Source organism: Anabrus simplex, chromosome 2, assembly GCF_040414725.1.
Source record: "Anabrus simplex isolate iqAnaSimp1 chromosome 2, ASM4041472v1, whole genome shotgun sequence".
Lineage (NCBI taxonomy): Eukaryota > Metazoa > Arthropoda > Insecta > Orthoptera > Tettigoniidae > Anabrus > Anabrus simplex.
This window is the reverse complement of record NC_090266.1, coordinates 420,228,076-420,252,233: the sequence shown is the minus strand read 5'-3', so window position 1 is coordinate 420,252,233 and position 24,158 is coordinate 420,228,076.

Genomic DNA, 24,158 nt, shown 5'->3' with positions numbered 1-24,158 from the left:
AATATAATTAAATATGGACATATCCTGCAACGATTCATTCTATTATGTCGTTAATTAACGCATTCCAAAACAATAAGGCACGATGCCGTGACATCATGTGAACTGAGGTAAATAATAAAGCTATCATGAGCGCACATTCAATCACATGAAGGTAATATCACGTCATTTAATTAACAAATTTTTAAATTATCTACGAATTTACTATATCACACAAGGCGCTTGTTTCATCGGGAAATCACTTAACACAAATAATAAGACATGAACAACGTTGTTTCCTGTGAACAATACATATACTGACACAGCATACAATATATCACGTAACCATAAATTTTAGCACTTTCTGAAATAAAAAGGCAGGGAAAGATATACTTCACACTCACAAGATGAAACACAGATGGCACAATCCACATGCAGTTGGCAACAGTGAGAATTAACTTTCAATATCACCTGGGAATGAACCCAAGGCCTTCCGGCACATGGGGTATATTTTTCCTGAAATTCCCTACACGATTTCAATAATTATGAACAGAAAATGGCGGGATTTTTTATCTTATGAACTCACGATTATATACGACGGCGGTAGTCTCTAAATTGTACATGTAATCGTTGTGTCGAGAAGATAAAAGCGAGCTGTGTGCATTATGTTCCCAATACGGTAAAGCAAAACTTCTTCCAGGCCCTGTCCTTGCCAGGCGGCTATTAATCACACGGACCAGCTGACAGCCGTCCTCCACTTTCGGTTTCTGGGCATACCGGAACATCTAAGCCCCTCTAATTACTCACGCTCTCGCGGTAAATTATTTCATTTCTTAAGTTCCCCGGATGCTATCAGCATCAATAACGCATGTCGGCTCTAATCTAGCCTAAGTCATCACATTTATGGCGCTGTATTTCACCTCGCGCTTATCAATTACACTTTGGGGAAATTCACATTTTCATCTCTCATTATAAATTCAGGACCACAGCCTGCATAATAAGCTTCGCCTTCTCCCTCGGTACCACGAACACATGCTTTCTTAATGACGAAACCCTGCTATCCGGGACAAAAATTATTCCATACACACACATTAACTAGGTAACACGCAAATATATACCACAATTCCACACCATCATCCATTAGTCCAGCAGTCTAAAATTACAGGTGGGAGGTATCTCCTATCACATGTGTGAAGTGCAAAATATAAATTTTTAAAATCTTTGGTGGATAAAGTTGGTTTACGAAACTGTGATGATTGGTATCAATTTAATGGACATTTAAAACCTTTTTACTTTACAGCACTTCACACTTAGTTTACTGTAAGGCCTTAAGAATACGTCATGCACTACAATTCCCGTATTTAAATGAAAATAAAATGGTTATCCCAAACCATGATGAAAATATCCTATGAAAAACTCATTAAGTAAAATACTATCATCCCTCTGAAACAGCGTATTAACAATCTACATTCTAGAATATTTACATGCAAGTTATTGATTTAATATTTACAGTGGTGACAGCGACTTCATGCCAAGAAAGGTTTGAAAAGTGTACTCATCACTTCTGTATTACGAATAGCTCCTCAGGTAGTTACAATAATGGATTTACACAGACATCATGATGGCTTCAGCGGCGTGGAGTCCTAGGTTCACCTGCTCATGAGAAGCCTGCATGGTGGCCGGATCCTCGTTCGGCGTTGGACGATCTGGAAGCTCTCTGCCATTGAAGTTGTATATCAGGCAAACTGCTCGAAGTATCGTTCAGTACACGACGTTCTCACTGGTTCAGTTATGCTAATGAGAAGAACTGACTTAGTGTAAATGTGTTAGTTAATGTTATACATTACAAATCACTACGATTAAAGACATTCATTTACCCGAGCATCCTAATCTAGCAACAGTATTTTCCAATAGCCCGTTACTATCCTTACTCATTTGCTTATCTCCTTCATTCACATCAAATTTAGGCCCTGAATCTACACTCGTTCGTCTGGTTAACGTCACTGGATACACAATGTCGATTTTCACAGCACTTCACGTGTTAGTAATTACGACTTGGCCTAATTCACAGCATAGCTAGAGGCAAGACAAGCTGTTCACTGCATTCGGGACTACCTGGCAGACGCTGGACATTTATGATACCGACGATAAGCCGTCCATTCTTCCTCCAGGTATATTCCCTGACTAATACTGACACACAGTTTATAACTTCCTATATCACCCCCTCGTCGTATTTGTCGGCACACTTGGTTATACGATGTGTCTAATTTATGATAATCAAGCTGCACTCGCGTCGGTCTTTTATGCGGTTTAAGACGCAACTCCACATCACACGAAAAACTATACGCACAGTTTCGTGCCGTTATTTACAAATTCTCTAGCGGCAAACTTCATATGCACTGTACATTCGTATCACTACATTATACAGTGATCGATCTCATAATAAATCGCAGATTATTATTATATCACCATTCTACACTGAATACAATCATAATCATAACTTGACAAAGAATACAGCCAACTGTCGCAAAAGCCCATAACAAGTAGTAAGTCGATGTAGCAATAGGATGTAACAAATGGATGAGGTCTGCCTTAAGGCTCTTTCTTCTATAGGTAAGCCGCCTTGGTGCGGGGAGTGAAGGAAAACCACGCTTCTTTGCCAAATGTGGTCAGCTCATACGCGACCATCGACATTGACTGAGGTATCAAATTAAAGCTTATGTGCTCCTCTTCTTACTGATCGAATTCCATTACGATCGCATCGTGGGTTTGTCTGTAATCTTGAAAGCGTCATCTGATATTTTCCAGTGGGCGGCACTAAGCCAGTGGGAATCCTACAGCTTGCTTGAGTTGTCAGAGCTCGACATTTGTTTCTCATTAGGTCGCACCTTTGTTTACTGCGTATTTATTGTTAATTCAATTATGTAATGCATTTCTTGGCGTTATAATTTGGCAAAAAGTTCCCTGATTCAGAGGAATTTTAACTTGTAAATATTCATCATATACTTTGCAACTTCAGTGATTATTATTAGAAATAGCTGAAAACTGTGAGTTTGTTACTGGTGAATATGCAGGGGAATTCACAGGATTATACTATTTCTAATTTTGAGACGTCTTCTTGAGTCTTGCTTGGTGAGGCGTGCCTCGTCTGAACTCTTTCGCACAGGAGAGAGAATGTTTTCAAGTACAGGCGTGCGTACACGCTTCTCCCTCTAATTACGCACAATCAGACTTCAGTCGCGCGAGCCACCAGAGAACACTCGTGTCCCGGAACGGGTGAAAAGTGCAAATTTGGACAATATTTGTCGTTGAATCGCGCGGAAAACGGCATATTTCATCATCAGAGTCTCATGCCATGTTCTTGATGATGTTGTGAACGGTCGCAATATGAAGATGAATCTGGAATTCAAGAGGACAAATATAGGCAAACATTCGTTTATAAGAAGGGGAGTTAGGGATTGGAATAACTTACCAAGGGAGATGTTGAATAAATTTCCAATTTCTTTGCAATCATTTAAGAAAGGGCTAGGAAAACAACTGATAGGGAATCTGTCACCTGGGCGACTGCCCTAAATGCAGAACAGTATTGATTGATTGATTGATTATTTGATTTATTTATTTTTTGATTGATTGATTGATTGATTGATTGATTGATTGATTGATTGATTGATTGATTGATTGATTGATTGATTGATTGATTGATTGATTGATTGATTGATTGATTGAACATTTTGACTCTGACAGGATGTGTAGTTCAGGCGGTAGAGCTCTGGTCTTCAAACTGCAAGGCGGCATGTTTGATCTAGGCTTACACCGGTGGCATTTGAAGGTGCTCAAATACGCCAGTCTCGTGTTGATAAGTTTAAAAGCTCTTATGGGAACTCCTGTAGGATAAAATTCCTGCACCTCGATACCTCAGGAAATCGTAACTGTAGTTAGTGGGACGTAAAAATGAAGAACATTGACTCTCTAGACTGGATCAGCGGTCCATTTACTGATCGAAATGCTTTGCTGGCAGTGTTAATAGATGGAGAAAAGGAACATATCATTGAACTTTCATGTGATATCGCACTGAAAAATGTCTTCTTTAAATATTATCTTTCAACTTTTGGATTAAAGCCCGATGTGACTACTCGGAGCTTGCCGAGATACCAATTACATGTATTTCAATTATGCAAGATCAAGTGTATATTCAGTGCTACTCTTTGTTATATACAATCCATTCATATTTAAAATTACAATACATCTTAATAACAACTTACATAGTTATTAACGAAAATATATTAATTTTCAGAATATGATTCTGTCTTTTCATACTTGTTTTTTAATTTTTGTAACTTACAGTAGACGTTTTCCAATTTGCCGAAGCGAGAACTATAACACGTAGAACACTATTACTTACCTGTAAAAACAGATTAGCAACGGAATGACATGTTTCGTTCTACAAGAAAATCGTCAGATTTTATCACATTATTTTTAACCATGCGTATATATGAACAGTATTGTATAAGCTGCGTAAATTTGTCAGTGATTGTGAATGGGTGATACTATGAACAAGTGTGACAAATTATATCAATGTAGAACTCCGTTATTGACACACTTGAGAATGTTTTCCGTACTTAAAACCAGTACTGGTTTCACGTCCGTTATCTGCAGTGCCTGAATTTGAACTGATTTCAGGTCACTGGTCTCGGTTGTGGCTTGCTAACACAAACATGTCGGCAGGGGAGGTGGTGGAAGGAGGAATGGGGAAAACACTGTTGAGCAGATGGAGGGAAGTCTTAGAGGCCTATTCCATTAGTCTTTGCGTGTATTAGAAAAGTTTCTAATTGTACCTTATTGAACGCATATACGCATGGTTAAAAGAGATTTGATGTATCTGAGGATGTTCTTGTAGAACGAAACATGTCATTCTAAAAATAATATCTTGTTTACAGGTAGTAATAGAATTCTGCCGGTCCCGTGGTGTAGGGGTAGCGTGCCTGCCTCTTACCCGGAGGCCCCGGGTTCGATTCACGGCCAGGTCGGGGATTTTTACCTGGACCTGAGGGCTGGTTCGTTCTCCATTCAGCGTACGTGATTAGAATTGAGGAGCTATCTGGCAGTGAGATAGCGGCCCCGGTGTAGAAAGCCAAGAATAACGGCCGAGAGGATTCGCCGTGCTGACCATACGACACCTCGTAATCTGCAGGCATCCGGGCTGAGCAGCGGTCTCTTGGTAGGCCAAGGCCCTTCAGGGGCTCTAGTGTCATGGGGTTTGGCTTTTAGTAAAATAATTGTAGGTGTTATATTGCGTGTTTCGACAGTCTGATAAACTTATAAGTTATATTAACTGAATTGACGCTGAAAGAGAATGGCTTCCATAATAACAAATTCCGATTATTGCCTTTAGAATTTAGGTATTGGCGGTAGCTAAACAATATTGACAGGTAGTTCTTCGGATAGAAAGACTGAAAAATCTGTTTTAAGCTGTTTCCGCCGTTAAAGGCTCCATTCATGATTGAAATTGAATGTAAACGTAACGTATACTTAGAAACTAGATAATATGTAATACAAGGGATCCGTTTAAATAGATCATACGATTGTGCAATGATGAAAGCTAACGTATGGGCAACAATTAATCGCAAATTAAATAAGTGTAGGGAAAAGCAAGAAAAGAAAGAAGAAAGTTGATTACATAAGTATACGTATATAACCGATTTCGCTATCTGTCCACAAACGGACAGTTTAAATCAACTTTTAGTTATAGAGCAGAAACCTTCACTTGTACCCTTCTCTGACTGGTCAACACGCATGCGCCGCTCATTGTGACTGCCTACGTCTCAATACATTTATGCATTTAAGTTTTGTTATTATGTTAACGTTTAATCGTCACTGCGAATGGGGCATTAGTATTGACATGTGCATTTATATTTAACTGGGGCTTAAATTATCATGGGTCTGTGTATTAGACGCATCCTGCCATTCTCATGGAGTTGAAGTAGAAAATTACGGAACACCGGACATAAAATATCGAAATTATTATATTCACATTGTCTCTTCTAAACTGTTATCTGAACTTCACTTCTCCTCGCTTCAGTCACTCACAAAACTTTTAAGTTCGTAGCCTGGCCAGGAATGGTACAATGACCACCCGACTGGGAAGCAACTGAGCCAGCTCCTAAACTTCAGCGGTTTGCAGCGTACTTGGTCAGGCACCCAACTTCTACGTTGAAGGTTGCGTGTTTGAATCCTAGCAGAGTCAGTTGATATTTAAAACTTCTGATGTGTGAAGGAACCGTGTGTGTAGATTTAAAGGCACATTAAAGTACTCGTTTCCACGACATTCCAGCGTCTCTCAAAACCTATAGATGTTCAGATGTTAAGATATTGCATAGCATTATTGATCCTACACCACGATGGCGGACAGAAGACATTTATTACCAAATCAATCACTGCCAAGTGTTTGAACACAATATGTCACGAAACAATTGAGCTTGGTCTATAAAAGTGATTATAATGTTTTCCACCAATCAAATCCATGCCATAGTGGCCAGTGTCTTCGGATTTAGTACTACTGGCCCTGGGTTCTACACCTAGCTGGTTCCGTGGACTTGAATCGTAAACAGTTAATTTCCCTGCCGTACGGACTGGGTGCTTATGCCGTCTCAAATATCCTTGTAACACACAAACCACACTGAACACTATTCTCTACCGCAAAAAGCAGGCAGTTTTCCACACACGGCAGACGCCGCTCACTCTTTTCACTCAGCGATGTTAAAACACAACCACTGTGCGGTGTTAATGCACCAAAAATGTTTCCGATTTGGTATCACATTAGTCCATCTGAATGCATCCGGAGGATAGTGTGTTAGAACCCCAATGCCGGCAGCCCTGAAGATGGTCCTCCGTGGTTTCCCATTTTCACACTAGGCAAATATTGGGCCTGTACCTGAATTTAGGCCACGGCCGATTACTTTCCATTCCTCGGCCTTTCCCATCCCATCTTCGCCATAAAACCTGTGTCGGTGCGATGTAAAACAAATAGTAAAAGAAATGTTCATCTCAAATGAGACACTTAGCGAAGAAACTAGAAACATGAAGAGAAACACAACATTGAATCAGCAAGGATAGTTAATCGACAGGACGCTTGAAGTAATCCTTAGTAGTCTTCTCAGTAACCAATCGAACACGCCCGTCTCGTTTTGGATGGACCTCAGTGACCAAGCCATTCTTCCAAACAAGTGGCGGAACATTGTCTTCCTTGATGATGACTACAGATCCTACTACACTGTTTCCAGGTCTACAAGTAAAAATATCAGTAGATTGTACGTAAAAATTTCGGGAGTTTTGGTGAAAATTCCGGCAATATTTCGAGCAAAGAAATGTTATAACTAAATTAAAGAATGCAATGGCCATTTGATGTTATTATCAGAAAAATATAACATTTCATTCACCCGTACTCTCTGGCTCCTATAGGCTTCTTCTTCTTCTTCTCCGTTTTCTTCTCTTCCTATAGCAGTAGTTATTCATCAGGCATAGGAATTGTATGTCAACTTTGAAATCGTAGCAGGATGCAGATTTTGTATTCTATATGCGGGTCGGTGATTTCCCTTCGAATGATGCTGTCAAGCGTGAGTTTTGAATTGAATAAGAGGGGAGAGATTACGTAATCTATATATATACATACAAAAGAACTTGGCCTGACTGACTGACTGACTGACTGACTGACTGACTGACTGACTGACTGACTGACTGATTCATCATCGCCGAGCCAAAACTGCAAAAATGAAATTTTGGGGATACATTCACATTAAAATGTAGGTGGTCGTAAAGAGAGGTTTTTTGGATATTCCGTCTCTGAGGGGGTGAAAAGGGGGGGAGTGAATTTTTAAAATGAGAATATATATATTTCAAAAACTTAAAAGTCTACAGACGAAAAAGTTCGTATTTAGAATCTCCTTTTAAAAAGAAACACGTATTTTTTGTTTTCAGAAAATCCCATTAAGGGGGGTGAAAAAGGGGGAAAACTGTTTGAACACCTTTTATGAGGAGACATATATCTCAAAAACTGAAGTTGTTACATATATGAAAATTGAAATTTGGAATCTCCTTTGAAGATAAAGAAACACGTATTTTTGCGTTTTTGGATAATCCGAAGAATAGAGGTGAGCAGGAGTGAAAAACGGGGTGAATTAAAAAATCTATATCTGCAGATTATCTCAGACACGTAACATATTACAGATTTGAAAACTGGTATTTGGAATTTCTTGTAAAAGTAAAGAAACATAAATACTTTTTTCGGAAAATCCAGTTAAGGGGAACTGAAAAAGGGGGTACAATTTTAAAATTAGGTTATCTACAGTATATCGCAGAAACTTAACATGTTGCAGACGTGAACATTGGTATTTGGAAACTCCTTTAAAAGTAAGGAAACACGCATTCTTTGGTTTTCGGAGAAACCCCTGAACGGGGGCAGGGGCCGTTGAAAGAATTGAATTATAAGTTGAATTATTTTTATGATAATGTATACATACACCAAAAAGTCTCAAGGTGTTACAAACGTGAAAACTGGTATTTGGAATCTCTTTTAAAAATAAGGAATCACGCATTTGGTGGGAGATTCAACTTGGTGGGGGGAGATGAAAACGGAGACGAATTCCTTTTAGGAGGATACATATATCTCAAAAACTGAAGATGTTACAGTTGTGATAATTGGTATTTGGAAGCTCTCTTAAGAAAAGTTTACTGTTTGTCTTTGGAAAATTCACTTGAATGGGGAGTGTGAAAGGAAGTAAAAAAATTTGAATTCTTTTTCTGGAGAAACTTATATCTCAAAACTGAATGTAACAGACGTGGAAATTGGTATTTGGAGTGTCCTTTAAAAATAAAGTAACACGCATATTTTGGGTGGGGCCAAACCAACTTAACGGGCGGGGGTGGAGTGAAAAAGGAGTTGAATTCTTTTCATGAGGATACTTCTATCTCCAAAACTGAAGATGTTACAGACATGAAAATATGTATTTGGAATTTTCTTTCAATGTAAAGAAACACGTAATCTTTTTTCTTTGGAAACCCACTTACGGGGGGTTGAATTAATTGAAAAATTACTTGAATTCTTTGTACGAGGATACTTAAATATCAAAAACAAAAGATGTTACCGACGTGAAAATCAGTATTTAGAATCTCCTTTAAAAATAAAGAAACACGCATTTTGAGTGCGTGAGAAACCAACTAAGGGGCGGGGGCGGTGAAGAAGGAGTTTAATTCACTTTTATAAGGATACATATATCTCAAAACTGATAACTGGCATTTGGAAGTTCCTTTATAAATAAAGAAACAGGTTTTTTGTTTTCGGAAAATTCACTTAAGGGGGAGGGTGAAAGGAAGTGAAAAATTTAATTCTTTTTATGAAGATACTTATATTTCAAAAACTTAACGTTACACACGTGAACATTTGTATTTTGAACCACCTTAAAAAATAAATAAACACTCATTTTTGGAGGGGGGAATCAACTTAACGGGCTTTGGTGAAAAAGGAGTTGAATAATTTTTATGAGGATACTTATATTTCAAAAACTGTAGATGTTAGAGGCTTGAACATTTGTATTTGGAATCTTCTTTGAAAGAAAGGAAACACGTGTTCTTTTTTTCTTCGAAAAATCCACTTGAGGGGGCTGAATGAATTGAAAAATTAGTTTAATTCTCTTTGTGAGGATACATATATCTCAAAAACTAAATGTGTTAAAGACGTGAAAATTGGTATTTATAATCACTTTTAAGAATGAAGAAACGCGTACTTTTGGGGAGGGGGGAATCAATTTAACGGGTAGGAAGCGGGGTGAAATTGGAGCTGAATTACTTTTGTGAGTATACTTATATACACTGACTGACAGAGCAAATGCAACACCAAGAAGGAGTGGTTCGAAAGGGATGAAAGTTGGGGAAAAAACAGAGACGGCACGGACGAATAATTGATGTGTATTTCAAACCGATATGCAGGTTACACAATGCGCACGGCATCGACACAGTAGGATGTAGGACCACCACGAGCGGCGATGCACGCAGAAACACGTCGAGGTACAGAGTCAATAAGAGTGCGGATGGTGTCCTGAGGGATGGTTCTCCATTCTCTGTCAACCATTTGCCACAGTTGGTCGTACGTACGAGGCTGGGGCAGAGTTTGCAAACGGCGTCCAATGAGATCCCACACGTGTTCGATTGGTGAGAGATCCGGAGAGTACGCTGGCCACGGAAGCATCTGTACACCTCGTAGAGCCTGTTGGGAGATGCGAGCAGTGTGTGGGCGGGCATTATCCTGCTGAAACAGAGCATTGGGCAGCCCCTGAAGGTACGGGAGTGCCACCGGCCGCAGCACATGCTGCACGTAGCGGTGGGCATTTAACGTGCCTTGAATACGCACTAGAGGTGACGTGGAATCATACGCAATAGCGCCCCAAACCATGATGCCGCGTTGTCTAGCGGTAGGGCGCTCCACAGTTACTGCCGGATTTGACCTTTCTCCACGCCGACGCCACACTCGTCTGCGGTGACTATCACTGACAGAACAGAAGCGTGACTCATCGGAGAACACGACGTTCCGCCATTCCCTCATCCAAGTCGCTCTAGCCCGGCACCATGCCAGGCGTGCACGTCTATGCTGTGGAGTCAATGGTAGTCTTCTGAGCGGACGCCGCGAGTGCAGGCCTCCTTCAACCAATCGACGGGAAATTGTTCTGGTCGATATTGGAACAGCCAGGGTGTCTTGCACATGCTGAAGAATGGTGGTTGACGTGGCGTGCGGGGCTGCCACCGCTTGGCGGCGGATGCGCCGATCCTCGCGTGTTGACGTCACTCGGGCTGCGCCTGGACCCCTCGCACGTGCCACATGTCCCTGCCCCAACCATCTTCGCCACAGGCGCTGCACCGTGGACACATCCCTATGGGTATCGGCTGCGATTTGACGAAGCGACCAACCTGCCCTTCTCAGCCCGATCACCATACCCCTCGTAAAGTCGTCTGTCTGCTGGAAATGCCTCCGTTGACGGCGGCCTGGCATTCTTAGCTATCCACGTGTCCTGTGGCACACGACAACACGTTCTACAATGACTGTCGGCTGAGAAATCACGGTACGAAGTGGGCCATTCGCCAACGCCGTATCGTTCGCTACGTGCGCAGCACAGCGGCGCATTTCACATCATGAGCATACCTCAGTGACGTCAGTCTACCCTGCAATTGGCATAAAGTTCTGACCACTCCTTCTTGGTGTTGCATTTGCTCTGTCAGTCAGTGTATCAAAAACTGAAGATGTTACAGACGTGAAAATTAGCATTTGGAATCTCCTTTAAAAATGAAGAAACACGCTTTTGTTTTTTTTTTTCGGAAAATCGACGTATGGGGTGTGGGGTATAAAATAAGTAAGTGAGGAGTTGAAATATGTTTATGAGGATATTTTATCTTAAAAACATAAGCTGTTACAGACGTGAAAGTTGGTATTTTGAATTTCCCTTAAAAAAACACGTATTTTTTTCGGAAAGTTCACTTAAGGCGGAGAGGGGTGGTAAGAAGTGAAGATGAAGAAGTTGAATTATTCGTATGAGTATACATTTATCTCAAAAAACTGAAGGTGTTACAGACGTTCAGACATGAAAATTGGTATTTGGAATCTCCTTTAAAAATAATAAATCACGTATTCTTTGGTCTTCGGAAATTCCAATTCCGGGGCTGAAAAGAATTGGAAAAGCGGGTGAATTTTTAAAATGATTACCGGTATTTCTACATTATTTGTCAAGAACTTCACATTTTAGAGACAAGAAACTTGGTATTTGGGAGGTCCTTTAAAAATATAGCAACCTGTACGTTTTTGTTTTAGGAGAAGGCACTTAACAGGGGGTGAAAAGAAGTGAAGAATAGTTGGGATTTTTTTTTATGACGATACTTATATCTTAAGAAGCTGAAGATGTTACAGGCGAGAAAATTGGTATTTGGAATCTCCTTTAAAAGTAAAGAAACATTTATTTTTGTTTTCGTAAAATACACTTAGATCAGGTGGGGGAAGGACTGACCAAGGGGTTGAATTCTTTTTATGGAGATACTTATGTATATCTCAAAATCTGAAGATGTTACAGTTGTGGGAATGGGTATTTGGAATCTCCTTTAGAAATAAAGAAACATGTATTCATTTTTTCGACTTGAGGGAAGACTGTTTCTCACATGTACAGTTCTATGTCGCATTGTCGTCTTAGCCACAAAAGGTAATACCACAAACAGGGTTTACAAAGAATTCCTGGGGGTAAACGTAACTTCATTTTTGGGTGAGTTTTTATACTTTAGGGATTTTCAGATAATGTCTTAGTACAATGCCGATGAAGGATTACTTTGATCTAATTACGAAATCCACGCGAGCGAAGCCGCGGGTAATTGCTAGTTCGAGATAAAATTAATGCCGGGAAGTACCTAACGAGTGATGTTGTCGATAATACTCCCCGCAATGTGACGAGGAAGAGGTTTCTCTTTGCTTTTTTCTTTCGGCACAAATATATCATGAACCGGGCTGAGTGGCTCAGACGGTTGAGGCGCTGGCCTTCTCACCTCAACTTGGCAGATTCGATCCTGGCTCAGTCCTGTGATATTGGAAGATTCTCAAATACCATAGCCTCGTGTCGGTAGATTTACTGGCACGTAAAAGAACTCCTGCGGTACTAAATTCCGGCACCTCTGCGTCTCCGAAATCCATAAAAGTAGTTAGGGGTACGTAAGGGAATTACCATTATTATTAATATAGTATGCACCATTAATCATTATTGTTCATCTTCTTTGAATTTGGATTAGAAGACATTTCGGGAGTTTCTTTTCGGGTTTTCTGGTGTCCTTCAAAAACTCGGGAGACCTCCTGAAATTTCGGGAGACCTGGCAACACTGTCCTCCCATGAGATTTGGTTGCATTTCTGACTATTTATTTCACGGATGCAGTTGACAGAGATAGTCTGTTGACCAAGACTTCCAGAAGTGTTATACCATCTGTTGAACATACTGTCAGCGAGACAGGTTTAGGTTTGGAACCAATTAAATTGTGATCGGGAATAAACAGCATGCATGATCCAATGAAAAATGACCAAGTGTTAGGGTGTCTATATTTTCATGATCGGTGGACAAGAGAACAAGTGGTCTGACATAGTACGTTGTAGAATTCATAAAAGGTTAAGTTGGCATTGCTACTTGTTCGTTGGAAGAGAAACTTGGCTTGTCTTTCAAGTGCCTCCCATATCAGGGGAAATTAGGAGGAATAAAATGAAAATCGATTTTTTGCTCCAGGGCGTAATTGGTGATTTCAGTTTTGTAGTTTGATGAATCGAATAACTCCGTTAATTCATTACGTGCTCCGACAAATTTAGTCCCGTTATCAATGTAAATGATAGACAAAGCATCTCAAGCCTCCGATAAATGTATCAGTTGACAGATCAGTTATTAACGGAAGGTGTAAAGTCTTCACATTGAATCATACGAATAGATCCACGCAGCAATTGGTCTTCAGTTTAATTCGCCTTCCTCCTTGTTTAATACAGAAAGGGATCACAATATTCAAGAACCGTAACAATGAAGGGCCGTGAAGGTTTGATTCTTGCCTCAGGTAACTGACCCATGAGCTTATCCGTTGTTGTAGCCTTCTATTTGAAACAAATTGCGCGGTGATGTACAATTTTCCTTAGCAGGTTTCTCGTGTCGGGAATCCGATGGATCTGTCTACGAACAGAAAGTAACAATTGTCCTCTTGCATGCTGAAGTTTCTTTTGAGTGTACTCAGCAATGAGTTTAGTTGCATGATGCTTTGAGGGCAATATTGGAGGATTTTGTTGCTCAAAACATAAGCTGAGTGTTGTAGAATAACGCCCCCCCTGGATAAAAAGTTAGACATCAACAAAGTGATCAAGAGATCTTAATCAGATGTTGGTAAACATTCCTTTGTTTACCGTCAAATATTTTAGGTCTTGTTTGAATAATATCATATGAGCTAGTTTCACGCATACCGAAGTAACGCTATACTGTTCCTCTGGACTCAATGGTCCATGTAAGCTATTCTCCTTTACCCGACAATTATGAGTAAATCTTAAACAATATGCAGTAATTTTGCGTAGCTTAGGCCATGACGAACACTTAGTGAATACTGTGTGAGGAAACATTGCATTCCGGAGACTGATTGTTGCCTTTTTATTATCAGCTCTTACTTTTCACAGGTTTCTGTTGACTTCTGCATCTTTGGCTAGTGCGATGCATGTTTCCTTCCCCAGTTTCGATCGTTCCACCTAACGCTCAAATCCTTAAGTTCCCTAGGTACAGCTCAATGTAAAATTAAATTTGCAGGATTCTCCTTGTCGCTGATGTCACTGCAATCAGTCACAATTGCCATTCCCTAAATTTGATAAGCCCTATTCGCAACAAATATCTTCCACTACGAAACTGAAGGAGCAAGCCTAAATGAGGTTACGCGTGAACCAAGCCAAAATGTAACGTCGTGAAATTGACTCCTCAATGCTTGAATTGTCTTCTGATACAATTCTGCAAGTAAGAGGGCACAACCAAATTTTAGTCTTAATAGTTGTAATTTTCTTAAGAGAGCTACTCTTCATCTTGAGCTTAGTAGTTTGACATTCTCATTTCCTTTAGTGTACACGGTTCAAAGATATAAGCAAGCGTCACATGCCAATCACTGTCATCCGTAACTCCGTGCAATTCAAATCCGTCACTACCTTCCGTACTAGTGATCAAACGGCCGACCTTGATGTCGTTTATAGTTGCTAACTGTTCATGAATGTTTGATAATGAAGTCTTTGAATCCTGTGGTAGAGGTGCAACCCGGTATATTCCAGCTGGTCAAATTTGTTGCATAGAAATGTTAAAGGTGATAATTATGGGCTTAAAAGTCCTATAGGATCATATATACAACAAATCGTCCTCAGCACACACCTTTTGATTAAATGTTGACTGGTTTATGCTGGATAACAAACAATAAATATCGTAAATTATAAATTGTCAATCACCGGCTTCTATAAATCTCCCAACGTCTTCGCAGTTCCCTTTTCGTTGAAATTCAATGGGACATTTATATCCATATCTTCTGGTGGGATATTTTGTAATATTTCGGGGTGATTGGATACCCACCTCCTTACATCTCTCTGTAACTTTAAAGATTCATTTAAGTCATTCGTTCCAGAAATTATGGCATTAACATAAACATTGTCGGCAATCTTGACTGCTTCAGGACAGTTCGGCGATTCACCTTAAGTCAATCTTCTTAGACAACTTGTAGCTAAGAATGGCGCTGATGGTGTTCCGTGTATCATGGTGTACAATTCGAACTCATGACTGGTTTGTTTGGATCACTTCTACACACTATTCGTAGAAGGTGTCTGCCTTCCAGGATGTATCCACATGTGCCTGTATATTTTCTCAACGTCAGCCTTAAATGCAATTCTGTGCCGTCGGAATCTTTGAATTATTTAGTACAGATCATCCTCCACAGTTGCTCCAACCATTAAAAAATCATTAAATGAAATTCAATTTTCGCTCGTTCCTGAGGCATTGAAAGCAACCCTTAACATAGTTGTTGAACGACACCATGGTGTGGCATGTAAAATTGTAGAGATGTATCATCAGGAAACACATATTCTATTCTTATAGACTAGTGACATACTGAACACTTGAACTTACCGTTCCATCGTTGGTCGTCTGCCTCGGCTGCTACGGTAGAGCAATGTCGTACTCTCGGATCTTTGGGTCGTTCCGTGTCCTTTTCTGTCACTTTATCGACCAAACGGTAGGGTTTAGAGGAGAGCATAACTACTTCAAATGAGGAGCAGAAATGTGCTTCCTAAAATATTTTTCAATGTAAATCACGATAATTTGTTTATTAAATGGGCAAGAAAGTTAGTTAAATTTGTCACATGTAAGAACGCAATCACAATGCATAACGTGAGTAGTAATGTTATCATGAAATTGTTTATTATTATCTTCCAAAGAATGAAAACGCAATGTAAGATTCGTGGACAGCAAAAACCAGGAAAATAATAGAAAACCTGACTCGAGCAACATTGTTCCAAACGATAACTGAGAGTTAACTCACACGATCCGTGGAAAATCTAACCTTCAACAAGTAGAATTCGAGATTTGCATCCACCAGTGGACTATCCTATCGAATATTGAAACATTCCGCGAATGGATCCTTAATCGAACCAAATCGACCTATCAGTTGATTTGCATAGGTTGGGAAGTATTACTTGAAAGCATGGTGTTACATACAAGTTGACAGCAATTGTCATAATCAAAAATAAAATTCCACCATGTATTGTCACCCTTAAGTTACAGAGGAATCCCGATGCTGAAACATACATCACCACAAACAGATGTTCAGAAGGAACCCACAACACTCGATCCGATGGTATCTTCCGTTACATCGTTCTGAAGATGCTAAACTGCGCAATGCAGGAAAACCTTAATTTATTATGCATTTAGAAGAAGCGCCAAATACTGACGTTAAGGAAAAGTTATAGGTCACTTGAAAATATTCTTACTAAACCAACTTTCAGGTTAAGTTCGTTTAAATACAAGTTCACAATATGAAACAAACAACAGGAAGTCTTTCCAATTTTATATAACTACGACGACAATGAAAAATCTGTCTACATACACTTGTCCCATTAAACCAAACTAAAAGTGATTGGTAATCTTTAAATCATCACTAGTGTCCTGAATCCTAGCCTCTATATTCTCTAGTATATTACTCACACCATAATTCTGAACTTTCATATTTTTCCTCATATTATTCCAACTATCCTTTTAAATTTTCATGTCTTCCCTTACGTTCTGATTATGAACTCTCATATCTTCCCTCAAACTTTTATTCAAACTGTCAATGTGAACATATTCACACAAATAAAGGTATAACGAAAAATGAAAATAAAATATTAATAGCTGACGAATCGAAATCGCATTCGTTGTGGAAGTCCTACAAAAATCGCTTACTGCTTGATGATGCTTGGTGTTTTAAGGGGCCTAACATCGAAGGTCATCGGCCCTAGGCCTATAAAAATCAACTAAGTGTCAACACACGACACTATCATAATAGACCGGACACCGGAACAATAAATCTTAAAGTAAAGAAAAAGAAAGAAATAGAAACGAAAGTTCATCGCACTTGAACACACGCGGCTAAGCAGTACGGATCAGTCTCCATTAGCTAGGTTTCCACGTGGAACAACCCTTACATTCATGCCGCAGCTGATGCAATGCTATTAGGAGAGCACCTTCCGGCTAGCAAGGATTATGTCGAAACATGGCCTAAATAGCGCCTGCTAATATCTTCCACACTCGTATCCACTACTACAGACACTAACATCGTTCAAGTCGATTCTCAAAAATGCCTAACCTCTGACTTGGCTATATACAGACGGCATCCTAATCCTGTCGCTGAGTCAACGTTACAGTGTCTATTCATCCTACGATAATTATAAAACATGTGGCATCCTAAATCTATCGTTGAGCAAGGTTATAGTATCTACACATCACTCGTACTGCCAGGCGAAAACGAAAATTTAAACACAATGTCCGTATATATCTGATCCTCGTTGAAACTCTAAAAAATGAACTGAAATTCGCTATAGAAATGAACTCGAATCTGGAAATATTACTCTGTCTATTTCCTACAATAAAGCTTGAAATCGAAATAAAACATGTTCGAATAGATTAATCTACTCCCCATTACAATTTAAACATATGCGGTGAAGTACGCTAAATTTAAATAAACTCAAATCTCTTTTTACATAACGGAATATCACTGAATATAAGAATTACAACCATCACGATAATCACGGCGTAACTCGAGTATGAGGCTCCAAATGACCTGCCATGTCACCATTCCAAACATAAATCATCGTGAGCTGTCCAGTGAAGTAACTTCTCATAGAACTGAGTAGGCTGAACTCTCAATCTAATAAACTTAATTTTTTACACCCTCAGTGTTTCCAGCCAGCGACGTTTCCGTCTCGTAAAATATATAATAGAATTCAATTTACAATAATTATCATCTTGACCGTGTGCCTGAATGTATTTTGTTCGTGAGATCGGCTATCACAAAATGCACTTCGCTGGTATCAAATAGAACCGTGACCTAGAGTTAACTGCCGTTAGCTGCTGTCTTACATAACATAGTATTGATGGGAGATCGTCAACTTGTACTTAAAATAGGCGTGACAACGCGATCACTTGGATTTGACAACCTTACATTCTTCAATCGTTCTGGATTGCTACAGGACATCGCTTCTCTTATACAGCCTGTCTCAGAAATATTACGCCTCCACCTATATACCATGTCACAAAAATTCCTCTCCGTCAAACTACAGGGCCTCTTGTTCTCGGCGTCCTGCTTATTCTATATCACTCATAAAATACAGGATCGCTCTGCCTTTAACATCTTACTAACTGTTCTCATAATATTTCGCTTCCATTACAATCCATTATCTTCTTGCTTGAAACTTTTTAAATACAAGCGATCCCATGACCAAAGAACTTTATTATCATCTCACAGTTAACTTCTCGAAATTTTTCTGCACCTCAGGAGAAAAATAACATGCCGTTATTTTCTATATCACAAATACATGGTGTCAGAAAATTCAAAATTCCCCAAAATGACTAACTTTATCATACTTCACTGGATTTCGATATAAACCGCAAATCTCGCTTACCTAACTGCTGAACGCATTATTATTACCATCTCATTTTATCCTGACATTATTATTATTATTATTATTATTATTATTATTATTATTATTATTATTATTATTATCTTTGATGCATCGTTATTTGACTTTACCGCACTCATAACGGTTATTTTATCGTGACCATTATTATAACTTTTACCGGCCCGAACATTATTTCTTTGTTTTTCATTGCAATTTTTAACTTCACTTTTTAAAAGAAATTTAAACGCATTTTAACGTCTCGCGCACTGACATAAACAACAGAAAATTCGCCTCCACGATGGAATAACAAGACACATCATCGCCGTCGTAACATACTTAATTCTACACACGCCACATTTTATGATTTTTAAATTAATTTAAATTAATTTAATTACATCTCTAACTACAAAACATAATATTTGTCTTAGACAGACCTTTAATTGTGCCGCTTGGCGTCGCATTACCTTGGCTTCATCTGGCGCAAGCCAACTCTGGACTTAGCCCCTCATAATTGCAGGACACGTTCTTCCCTTAAATACTACCTTATAAATACACTGATTTTGCACTCGTCTTGAAGCAGCACACATTGATTTCCTTTATGAAAGTCAACAATAAATTTTATTCTGTACACATATTCAGCAATTAAACCGCCCAGCCTCGTTGCGAGAATTTAACTCATGCAGTTCGTGGAAATTTCCAACTCCTTTCCTCCAGGCGTTTCACAGATGTGAATGACCGTGAGACAAAAGCTTATCTCTGCCAGACTACAACAGTCCCCCTTTTCCCTGTTATCGAAATAACCTTGTCCGCAATAATTCACAAGAGCTATCTATGAATCTGCTCCCTCCCTACGCAGAAGTTCAGGAATCCTACAATTATTAACTGATAATCTTTCCCCCCGACCGTCATGGATGTCATAAATACAATGTTTCAATATCTAAGTTGTCTTCGCTCACCATCATCTCTTGGTCAAATATTCATTCCTCAAGCTAACTGGCTTTAGAGTTTCTCCAAGTCTATTTCGCACACTTTAAGTCCTCTTCTTAATGTCACGCGACGTAGGTTCACCGTCCGGATAATTAAATGACTGACTCTCTTGCTTGAGGGGTGTATTTATGAATTCTCTAGAGACGCTCTGCGTGGCGTTATCTACTGTTGTGCAATCATTACACTTGATCACAACTGGACCGATTTCTTTGGGAGTCACCCCAGATATTCCACCTATTTCTTCAGTCAAAACGGTGTTGTTCGCTGTTTTTTCCTGTTTCTTTAACGGGAGTAATTAATTAATATCATGCATGATGGTTTCTGCGCATTTTGACTGCATGTACTTGACACTCGTGTTCCACTCGGCCAGGATAAATGCTAATTTCTCTCCGAGTCTAATTAAGTACATTTCCACACTGTGGACTTTAGCTTCATCAAATATTTCCCAAAATTCTTTATTACTTATTTCTTTGTTAATGACAGTCCCGATATCTCTCGCAATCAGGGTTATTAGCCAGAATTTCATTATTAATTACCCGAGGTCATCCGAAATATTCCGACCTTGTTCAATGTTTTGGTTGGTCGCCTCCCGCTGTGAGTTGGCATGCCACGAAACAAGAGATGAGCTTTCAATAAAAATATAGATGCACTCCATCTTTTACTTGTCATTTCAGCAAGGTAGAATTATGGGCTCAATATGACCCAACTCTTCTTATTGTTAAAAGAACTCCCGATACCTTTACTCAATCTCGGGGTGGTAATTTAATTTCCGTTCCAATCTCAAAACATGGATTTCCCATTGTCAAAAGACCCCCATATTGATTGATGATCCTATTTCATTGGTAGTCTAATTTCATACTGACCATTCTCTAGAAGTGTGATGGTTCGTAGGAAGTGGATTTCACAAGCTTTCTCTTCCTGAGTTGTGTGTTCTACTTTAAATATCTTCTACATCACAGAATCACTCCATCAGTTGATATAATGTCTCTGTCTGTATGACGTGAGCATAAGTTGTACGTTTGCTACCGTGAACATATGACTGATGGTTTTTTCAGGAAGTATGGAGCCTAATTGTGTATTCAGGATGACTGGCAATCCCTCATATTCAATCTTCCCTTCTAACGAAACTTCGAAGTACGTTTATGCCCCAATAAGGAGGTCGACATAAGCAGGCTTGTTAAAATTTTCATCATTAAGTCTTACACGGGGGAGGGGAGGTCTATTTCGAGATGTCATTGTGTACGATAGGCACATGTTTATTAACTTTTTATAAAACAAAACACTTTATTTTCGTTTGGTAGCTATTGTGTATGGAGCTTCATTTCAACTGAACGGTGTGGGTGGCTGTTGATATTACATTAGTAATGCCCTTTACTGGTATTTGTTTCCTTGTCTGACGATAAGTTAAACCTAACCTCCTAACAAGACTTTCTATGACGAAATTAAATTGCGTACCACTGTCGAGAAGAATCCGGAATGATTGTTGATTGCCCGCGTTGTCCTTGACCTTCACCTTAGCTGTCCCTAATAGTATATACGGTATGCTATGTGTCTCCTTAAATGTAATGATCTGGATCACTCGTACTGTGGTCCACTTGCAGTGATTACTAATTGCGATGTAACAAAGAGTGGTGCCACTTGTCACACACTCTACATCCACTGGGTCTGCATTATTTGCCCATGTGATTATTGCCATGTTAATTTATACATAAGTTATGGAGTTTAATCATTTCATACCTGGCACCATTCTGCGTAGATTTAAATTCTGGACACGTGTGGACAGCAAGTGAATTATTACATATAGCGCATTGATCCTTAGCACTAATTAAGTATTGGAACTGGCTCTTGGTATGACTTGTCCTGTTGTTGTCATACTTCTGGTCGTTAACGCTGATCTTTCTGAAGATAGTTAGAGTAAGAGGTAGGTATCGCGCATAGGTCTCCCCACCACGCTTGGCTGTCGGTGACATCATCGGAACCCTGACATTTCAGGGCCTTGTCTTCTGTATGAAGTAATGCACAGCTATAAGCGATTCTCTTTTAGCCACGAGTTAGATAAGAGAACTTTATTGATATTTTAACCTCAGTTCAGAAATGGCATTCCACAATTACATTAGAGTAATAATATGAGATTAAATAAAATGTTAATCAGGCAGCGTTTCTGAAATATTTAGAAAGTCTGTATAAAGGGTTGTGGTCCTAATGGAATGAATATTTCATATATTCATGTTCCTAACATCTAACTATGGCAACAATAACAAGGGACTCTAATAGTTACAGACTTGAACATTAAAGCTTGACGACTGCAAGAAGTATGTCCATCGTTACTAACAATATATTAAGAAGCTATAACTCCCCACAGCACAAACAGCAAATGTTAGAAAATTTTAACTTTCCATAACACAAACAGTAAATGCTCCCATCCAAGTGACAAATTCCACGTTAACATGCGATAGTCTACACAAATTAATGAGTCTGTATATTAGGACTGTTAGCACTGGTTTCAAATAAAGCATAATAAAATGTCCTTCATAAAAAACAAACAGCAGTGTTATTAGCATCTATTCGATCTAAACAAACTATTAACGGCCGAGAGAGAAGATCAGCAAGAAGAATGTTGATATTTACAAAATAATGTTATCAAACACACTAATCTGTAGCATCAGTGGAATTTCTTCATTTTCTTTGCTCTTCTTCTTCCTAAATCATTTTTATCGGTATTATATTCACTGAAACTCGGCCTCTTGAATGCCTTACTTTTGTTTAATGCGTTCATACTACCCCCTTCTTACCGGGCACAGCTCAGCCGGAGAACGAGAGTCCCGAGGGTGGACAGTTCGTTTTCTGGCTTTACTTAATTTTGAAGGCAGGGAAAGATATAAGGACTAGCGACAATAACACACAAATATAAAACAACAGGTTTTGACATTTATTGTGAACTAACACATTTGACAACAACAAATTTTGACTAATAATCTTGATAAAATAAAATTTATTCTTCTCTGCCAGTTTTATTTTGTCTGCACCAAGTCTCCTTTTATGTTGGCTGACATTATTCTGTAAAAATATACACCTGGATTAGCCTACTTCTAGCTTAACGAAATTATAACAAAATGAAAATTATTTTCTAGGAGGACCTCCTTTCAATAATTAATTAATTTTAACAAATTAAATGAAAATGAAATTAATCTGATTTCCATTCTCTTGAATATTAAATAACTATATTCATTCATCTCAATATTTGTTTAACTAAATTATTCCTTCCTTAGGATGTCGAATAAAGTGCCATTTCAATTAAAATTGAAAATTAATTAAATCAAAATGTTATCAAAATATTATTCAAAAATATGTCTCACTTGGACTTAAATTATTTTGCACTATTATGCTTGTACCTTCCTCCAATATTTCGTCTGACTAATGAAAATGTTACCTTTTAATATTTTTATCTGACAAATGAAAGGTTGCTTATTATTATTATTTGACAAATGAAAAGTTACTTTTAAATATTTGACACTTTCTGATAAATTTTTAACATTGTCGGCTTTACAAATTTAAATGGTGAATCGAGTCCACGGAAATGATCCTTCCTTATTCATTACCGTGTGATACTCTAAACTTTGTTCTACTTAAATAACCAATAAAATTCCTTAAAGGTTTAAATTTAAAAAAATATGCCATCATAAAGAACGACGCTGATAATCAAGATTCAACGTAGCGATCACGTGGTCTGGCAAAAAACATGGTCAAAGAAATATTACAATACACTGAAATAATACCATTCAGACACATAGCATTCACACTAGGGCACACGAGAATTATTTACACTATTTACGGCGAATTCTAGTCTTTGAATATTAATTTCTGATTTTTACTCCTAATTATTGGAAATCTCTCGATGACGGTATCGGGCAAAGAGAAAATTTATTTTACGTCCCTCTGAAATGTGATGAAGTCTAGGTAATCACTTAACAAAGAAATGAAAATAACAACGTTGTCCGTGGTAATATCGGCGGTTGATGCCTGAATAAATTGTTGACTACTAAATGCACATAGAACAGGTCAAATACAAACATTCGCCTTAATGGTTCATGAGTCACGACATTATTATTACTCAACGATACATCTACCGATTAACACGTGCTCCACATGAAGAAATTACGTTCCATAAAGGTATTCTCCAAATAAGACTCAATAAATGGATTCAGAAATCACAATATACAGTAATAATCCATCCATAAGCCAATAAACTATCATAAATGATCCGACGAGAATCTGCCATATTCCAGGCTCATATTTACCCTAATTGAGCACATATTAACATTATACACACATAATCAAGCAATATTTAAACTCATGACCCTTAATTATTTATTTAACCCGAGATGAAAATTCATTATTATTATTATTATTATTATTATTATTATTATTATTATTATTATTATTAGATGTGAGAGATCTAAATGCGTGAAATAAAGATTCGGC